Here is an 8440-nt window from a genome sequence, read left to right on the forward strand (position 1 = left end):
ATGGTGGTACTATCACCAGGATAGTGATGTCAGATTAGTTAGGAATATCTTTCTGTCTTCCTTCAGTTTTCCTGCAGTAATATCTAGAATTTCACTGTAGACGACATGCTTAGTTATGATTACATGCTGTCCATTTATACCTACCCTCTTCTCCCATCCATATACCAGTGACCCTACCTTCTGTCTTGGTCGCACAATCTCCAGTGTCATCTCTTCCATTATAATCGGCAAGCTGTTTGACTTTGAAGATGAGAAATTTATTTACGTAGTCTCCTTGTTGAATGATAGTTCTGTGCTCATGAGGTCAGCCTGGGGACAGGCAAGTGATGAGCACTGGATTAGGAAAATGGTGCTGGAGTACGTTTTTTAATCCATGGTATGATTTTGAAGTAGAGTATTGATTGGATGGTACAACAATTATGCGCTAGCCTAAGACTTGGGAGTGTCAGGATCAATTCCCTGCTCGGCTGCAGAGTTCCTGTGAGACCTTGGACTCATCATTTACCCTCATTTTGCCTCAGTTCTCCATCTATAAAATTAGGATAACATCTTATTCTTACCTCACAAGGGTATTGTGAAGATAAATATATTAAAGATTGTGATGCACTCAGATACTATGATGGGGGGCCGATAAGTACCATAGATAGATGGTTGAATAGTATTTTTCATTTCCCTCTCCAAAGCGAAAGTGAACCCTTTGGGCCTGATTATCTATTGCCTTGTATTTTCTTTGGTCATTTACAAATGTGCAAAGTGAGCATAAATAGCTGCCCCTAGGGAAGTGAACGGAGAATTCCAACAGGGTGGATTTTTACATCCATTTTCCACAGGTGCAAATGAGGAAGCAAAGTGCAATGGAGAATCAGGCCCTGAAGAGTACACAGTCACCCAAAGTGGAAGACGTTTACTTGCTCTTTCCTCTCTGCAGCTCTATAGCATGTATTCTGATGTCATGCAGCACCTGCCTGGGCCCCCACAACAGACTGTATCATCTCAAGGAGAGAAAAGATTTATATCATCTTTGAAATAAAGAGAACCAAGGTTCAATTGACCCCCAGCTGGCTGCAGGACTTCAGTGACTGTTTCCTCATCAAAATGGAAGAGGAAGTGCTATGTGAGAAATAACAGCAGTTGGATATTTATGACTTCTTGTTCTGTTTAGTGACTGAGAATGATCTAGTTCTGACAATTTGTTGCTGTAATAGCGTGGCCCAACTTGACCAGAAAAAAAAAAAACTTCTATACAGCAAAAAGTCTGTATACTGCACAGCGCATAATAATTCCATTGCAAAATAATGTGTTTGAACAAGTGTTCAAAATTTAATTCCAAAATACCCTCTGCTAACAAACAAGGGCCCTTTTAGTCCCCTTTGCTTCTGTAAATCAAGTATGGCATAACACAGAAGAACCCAGCTCAGCAGCCCAGTACAGGGAAATGTTAACTTCCCTGGACTTAGGGGAAGTGAGCAGTGTGCATAGTTTTCTTCCATGAGAGCTGTACAAGGATCAGGCTATCCAGGCTGCTCTCCATAGCATCATCTCCATGCAATGTGTAATGCATAGTAAGTTAATGCTGACCCTGTCGTGCTGTCTCATCACGCCACGGCCAATCCCCGGGTGGGCTCCTGCCAACAGGGGAGCCCACTGCAGTATGGGCCAGGAACTGTGTTCCCAAGGTGCTGGGTGAAGCTGGAGTTAGTGCAAAAGAACAAGGCTTGCAGTTGACTGCAGGTGATCCTCATGTTTCAAAGGCCAAATTCCATGTCACTTCTGGAAGAAGGATAAACACTATGATCCCTTTTGAACCACCCCTTTCTAATCACCAAGGAAACTTGAGAGGCCAAATTCTTTGTTGGTGTAATTCTAAATTTCAGTAGAGTTACACAAGCAGAGAAGATTTTGCCTCATGATTCTATACTCCCAGTTTCCTTGCCACTACATCAGAATATCTGATGCCTAGAGTCTGACACTCAAACAGCAAATCAATGTGAATTCCACTGATTCCATGGATACAGATATCCACAGAACATTTTTGCAGATGGATGTGGATCCAAATTTTATATCTAAATCCACAGATTTGCAGGGCTATCCACTTTATATACACAGATCATTTTTGCAGATGGTGAATCGGACGTGGATATAAATTTTGTATCCATGCAGGGCTCTATACATAGAAGTCAATAGGAAATTTGCAACCAAGTTCAGTGTTAGCAGGATAAAGCCTTTAATCAGTCATGAAACTCCTGTTAGTTCTCATGGACAAAGCTATGTCTCGCTTTCTGATATAAGGAGAAGCAATCATAGAAATGTAGGGCTGGGAGAGACCTCAAGAGATCCTCTAGTCCATTCCTCCACACTAAAGCAGGATTAAGTATCATGTATATCTCTGAATTATATGCATTTTCTAATTAGTACAATACAAGAATGTATTAATGTAAGAAACACACCTGCAAACACTTTTACTAAGTTTTCTAGACTAGAAAATTTCTGTTGTAAGTTACTTAAAGGACTACTATTTACATCTTGACTAGGGTAAAATTTTCAAAAGTCTTAGGAGCCTGAATCCCATTTTCAAGGGTTCCTAAGTCAGAGGCATTTTTGACTGTTGAACGCTAGTCAGGCTAGATGAATACAGCAAGAATAATTATTTGCAGACATTCAGACTCCAAACAGCTGTTCAATTCAACCACATTCATCTCATTCACTATTTGCAAACTTCTGTATAAGTGGGTTTGTGTTCACACACATATATACAGTGAACGGATGCTGTTTGGACAAATAACTTCATTTGCTATTTGCCATAATACTACTACTAATACCTATCACTTTTCATCTGTGGCTGTCAAAGTTCTTCACAAAGGAGGCCAGTATCATTTTATAGATGGGGAAATTGAGGCAGAGCGCGTGGAAGTGATTTGTCCAAAGTCAGACCAGTAGCAGAGCCAGGAAAAGAACTCAAGTCTCCAACTCCCTATTCAGTGCTCTAGCCACTAAGCAACCCTGTCTCATCTTAAGTTTCTTTCATCCAACCAGGAAGTGGAAGCAATACCATGTGACTAATCAAATACCATGCAGTCAAAGTGAACAGTTTGCAAAGCCCCAATGGGCTGAGATTTGGTTTCATAAACTACTAGGCAAAAAAAGTGTAAGTAAATTCACAAGAATAGGGATCATTTGTCTAGGTTCTTATGGGGCACCCATTACACTATTTAGCTTATGAGCTCTTTGGAGCAGGAGCCATCTTTTTGTTCTGTGTTTGTACAGCACCAAGCACAAAGAGGTCCTAGATCCATGCTCCTGGGCACTATCCAAGACAAACAATAAAACCACAGTACCTCAAAACCACAAAGGAATGTATCCTCCCAAACCTGTGTGAGGTAGATATATTATCTCCCTTTACAGATAGGGAACTCAGTCACAATGAGACAGACTGACCCATTCAAAGTCACACAGAGTCTATAGCAGAGCCAGAAATTGAACCCACTCTCCTGAACCCCCGGCCATCGCCTTAGCCACGCGACCATCCTTTGGATCAGTTCACAAATGGTTTGTGAAGAGAGGGGAAATGGCTGCATTTTTGGTATAATTGACTTGCAGTTATAATCTTGACATAAGGCAGGTCCACACTTAAGAGCTGCAGTGGCGCAGCTGTAGTTCCTCAGTGAAGATGCTACCTACCCCAAACAGGAGGGATTCTCCCCTTGGTGTAGTTACGCCACGTCCCCAAGAGACAGTAGCTACGTCAACAGGAGGAGCCCTCCCATCAACATAGCACTGTCTACACCGGTGATTAGGTTGTACAACAGCATCAGTCAAGGGGGTGGATTTTTCACACCTGAGTGATATAGTTATACAAGTTTCTAGTGTAGACCTGGCTTCATAGGGAGTTCCCTGTGAAAGTCCCTAGTGCTGATGAATGATTACAACCCTTTACATGTGAGTCTGTGTAATCCATTCATAAATCAATATCAGTGATTCCTTGGTGGCTTTTTATCAGCCTGTTCTGGGCAACCACATAGTCTTGCATCAGGATTACATCTCTAATGAAGAGCTTTATACAGGGAGAGCCCTTGTAACATCTTGTATTACCAAATAAGAACAGTAGGAGTCAATGTTTTCAACAAAGAATCTCTGATCCAGACTCAAAACTGTTCTAACTCCCTGTCAATAATGTCTTGCTCACCACACCCAGAAAACCCTGTTTGACCAGCCATTACAGATTGGCAGGGCCCAAATGTGGGCAGTCTGACCTAATGGTCAAACCCCAGAGTAGAGTCAGGGTCATGATCTGAAGTCACACCAGAGTAAATAACTGGGGTCAGGAGGAGGGAGAAGCAGCAAGGTAACAGGAATGAGGCAGCAGGAACTTGGTCTTAGGAGGTCTGGCCAGCAGCAGGCCAAGCAACTAGTTGCTCAGACAAGGGGTGGGGCAGGAACAGGAAGATTTATACTAGGCAGTGACCAATCAACCACTGGCTGGTTGTCAGCTGATCCTGCTGAGTCAGCAGGTGTAGCCTCTGTTTATGGGGTATCAGTTTCCCTGTCTAACCTTGCAGTATGGTGGTGCAAAGGGAAAGGCTCTTACTTGGCAACCCTATGGGCCTAGAGTTTAGAGCTTCAGCACCTGACAGATCTGCTGCTGCTGCCTTTGAGATCAAAGCCAGGACCTGCAATTTTTCCCCGTAATCTGATATTCTACAGAGGCTCATCCCACATCCTCTCTCACTGACAGGATGTGTATTACTCTAAATGATGCACAGATATAAATGTGGGCATAGTTACATTGTCCAGGCAGGTTCCTTTATCAGGCAGCCCTGTGACTGTGGTTATTGCTAGCAGGCAGCATTTAAGTCTTGTAATAATTTAACTGTGTTTTTGTAACCAACTCAAACACATACATTTGGCAATTTCCACGTGAGTCATTGAACTGTGTCAAGGCAACAGCTTCCCTGACCCCCCCACACAGCTGTCTACCAGCCATATTTGTACAGACCTGCCTTGCTGCCTGCTTGCAGCAGTGCATTCTGAGCAGCTAGCCCATATTGCCTCAGTAGGGAATAGAGTGGCCAGGGGACATGCAAGCAAAGCAGTACCAGCAGCTTGGAGGGCAGTGTAGTTTGGGCCATTATAGAGGCATGATTAGAGGGCATACTGACCACCAGGCAATACCCATGTGGTAGCCTAGGCCAGTGGTAACAAGGGCAACACATCTAGCTGGGTCTGTTGTGTGTGAACACAAACCACTCTTAGAGCCAGCCATGTCACCAACTGGTTACACACAATATAAAAGTTGCGCAGACAGAGTCTTGGTGAGGCAGGCCTAGGCCTGTGCTAAGTGAAAACATCATCATCCCCTTTATCCTAATTTAACAGTAAGGACATGGCCATGACAGGTGTACTCTGCCTTATTGGCATGAGGAACCTCCATCCCATCATTAACAAATCCCTTGCTGTGCCTATGATAATCTGTTCCTGTTGGTGGACAAGCTCCAAAAGCAACAGATCTACTATTGCAGATGAGACTCCTTCTCGGCAGCTCAAAGCAGAGGAGTTCATGTACCCTGTTGACAGGCCACTAGAGGAAAAAGTCCATTCCAAGTTGTGTAAAACAAAGAATTAAAGGGGCTGCCCCCACCATGTGATCTGACAGGCCAAACAATCCTCATGTGGTTTTTAATCTCCACCTCCAACTCAGGGCCAGCTCCAGACCCCAGTGCGCCAAGCGCGCGCTTGGGGTGGCATTTTGCCGGCAGGGCGGCAGCCGGCTCCGGCGGACCTTCCGCAGTCATGCCTGCAGGAGGTCCACCGGAGCCGCGGGACCAGCAGACCTCCCACAGGCAGGACTGCGGAGGGTCCACTGGTCCCATGGCTCCAGTCGACCTCCCGGAGGCATGACTGCGGACGGATCGCTGGTCCCGCGGCTCGGGTGGACCTCCCGCACGCAGGACTGCAGATGCTCCACCGGAGCCGGGGACCAGTGAACCCTCCGCAGCTGCGGGAGGTCCACTGGAGCCGCAGGACCAGCGGACCCTCCGCAGTCCTGCCTGTGGGAGGTCCGCTGGTCCTGCGGCTCCGGTGCACCTCCCGCAGGCATGACTGCTTGGGGCGGCCAAATTCCTAGAGCCGCCCCTGCTCCAACTGCACCACTTTCTTTCCAGAAAAAGCACATGAGGACACTGACCATATGATTGGTCGAAACCAAAGTCCCTGGGTGGAGGGCTGAAGTCAGATGCCTTACACTGATGCTGTGACCCATGAGAGCCAAAGAGTCATCTACTTCTTGCCCCTGGATCTCCCTCATACAGCGATCTGGGACACTCACTTCAGGGGCTATACCAGGGGTGGCCAACCTGAGCCTGAGAAGGAACCAGAATTTACTAGTGTACATTGCCAAAGAGCCACCATAATACATCAGCAGCCTCCCCCCGGCTCCCAGCACCTCCTGCCCACCAGCTTCTGATCAGCACCTCCCTGTCCCTCCCAATTCATGGCATGCAGGAGGCTTGGGGGGAGGGGGGAGGAGAGAAGTGATGCATGGCAGGTTCAGGGGAGGGGGGCAGGAAGGGGTGGAGTGGGGGCAGCTCTATGGCAAAGCCAGGTATTGAGCAGTGAGCACCCCCAGCACATTGGAAAGTTGGTGTCTGTTGCTCCAGCCCGAGTCAGTGCCTATTCAAGGAGATGCATATTAACTTCTGAAGAGCCGCATGTGGCTCCGGAGCCACAGGTTGGCCACTCCTGGGCTATACTATTCCCAAGGTAATGATTCCAAGGCTTCTGTGACTGCTCCATTCTAATTTACAAAATACACTGTTGCTGAGCCAATATCATGTAAGCTAAACTAGAGCCCTTCAGGTAATCTGCACATTGAAATGACTTGAAGACAGAGATCGGTAAATGAAATACTGTTGGTTTAGCGCTGCAAACATGATTCTACCATTACAGCAAGTGCAGCATTCTTTGGATGGCTATTTTATTCTAGTCTGCCCTGGAATCCAGACTCACTATCTGTGTGTTATTGGAGGAAAGGTTTAAAAACCACTCCAGCCAATTAGCATTCTGGTGTCACTGCCTCCCCCATGCCAGAGCCTTTCCTCACTTCCTACAACAGTGCCAAAAAGCTCTGGTGGGGAGAGGCAGCAGGGAAAGGCTCCAACAACTCTCCACTACCGGAGTTGCCAGAGCCTTTCACTGATGCATGTTACATACCACATTGTGGACACAGCCCGCTTTTCACTGCAGCAGGTAGCTACACATAGCCTACACACTGCCACCAATATAGACAATGTCTCAGAGGCAGTGCAGCTCCATACCACATTCAACACTGGGCTTGCCTTAAAGGTCTGATCTATCCCATACTGCTTTACATGTTCAGAGTATTTTCCAAACAACTAAATAATCCTCCTCACCTTATTATATTTATCTATTTCACAAGCATATCTCCATTTTACAGCTGGGGAAACTATCATGAAGAGAGTGACTTACCAAAGAATCAATGGCAAATCCAGGATTAGGACTCAGGAATTTCTGGCTCCCAACCCTTTGCTAAATCCTCCATAATGAACCCCTGTAAAAAAATAACCAGTGAAATAAGTCAGTATAGCATTGACTGTCACTGATGCAAAGCCTGGAAATTGTGTCATCTCTTACAATTTAAAACAGTGGATGGGCAAGCTTTTAATTTGCCAATCTTTGTCCCCAAAGTCCTCCAAAAGTTATGCATCAAAGTTCAGATTCCTTCTAATGAAGGAGTATTTTATTTTGTTTTCAGAAGGAACGTGCCGTACAGCAAAGAACCCAGACCAGGACAGTAACCTACACCAGAATAAAACAGTAGCACAATACATATTGTGACAAAGTTCCCCCTCTATCTTGGTGGGTCCTGCACTTATTGGCAGATTTGTTCGCCTCAGAGATTCACTATGTGGGTCAGGGAACAGCCCACAGACCTTCCCCTCTGGTAGAACCCACAGTCCATGTCAATTCCTCCTGTGTCTGATCAGGAGTTGGGAGATTTGGGGGTGGGGTGGGAAACCCAGGCCTGCCCTCTACGCCGGGTCCCAGCCCAGGGCCCAATGGATTGCAGCTGTCTATAGTGCATCCTGGAACAGCTGCACAACAGCTACAACTCCCTGGGCTACTTCCCCATGGCCTCCTCACAACACCTTCTTTATCCTCACCACAGGACCTTTCTCCTGGTGTCTGATAATGCTTGTACTCTTCAATCCTCCAGGCATACACCTTCCTACTCTCAGCTCCTAGTGCCTCTTGCTTCCAGCTCCTCGCATACACACTACAAACTGAAGTGAGGTCCTTTTTAACTCAGGTGTCCTAATTAGCCAGCCTGTCTTAATTGATTCTAGCAGTTTCTTCTTAATTGGCTCCAGGTATCCTAATTAGCCTGCCTACCTTAATTGGTTCCAGCAAGTTCCTGCTTATTCTG

At 46.0% G+C, this 8440-nt stretch overlaps 1 long non-coding RNA gene across 1 annotated transcript; it reads right to left on the reverse strand.

Moving 5' to 3' along the window:
* Positions 1-1340: 1340 nt before the first annotated feature.
* Positions 1341-8223, reverse strand: LOC120374620. Its single transcript, XR_005586177.1, has 3 exons — positions 8178-8223; positions 7483-7564; positions 1341-1770 (listed from the first exon to the last, which is right to left on the reverse strand). It is a non-coding gene; the product is annotated as an uncharacterized LOC120374620 (long non-coding RNA).
* Positions 8224-8440: the final 217 nt, after the last annotated feature.

The sequence above is a fragment of the Mauremys reevesii genome, linkage group 1 (assembly GCF_016161935.1).
Source record: "Mauremys reevesii isolate NIE-2019 linkage group 1, ASM1616193v1, whole genome shotgun sequence".
Lineage (NCBI taxonomy): Eukaryota > Metazoa > Chordata > Testudines > Geoemydidae > Mauremys > Mauremys reevesii.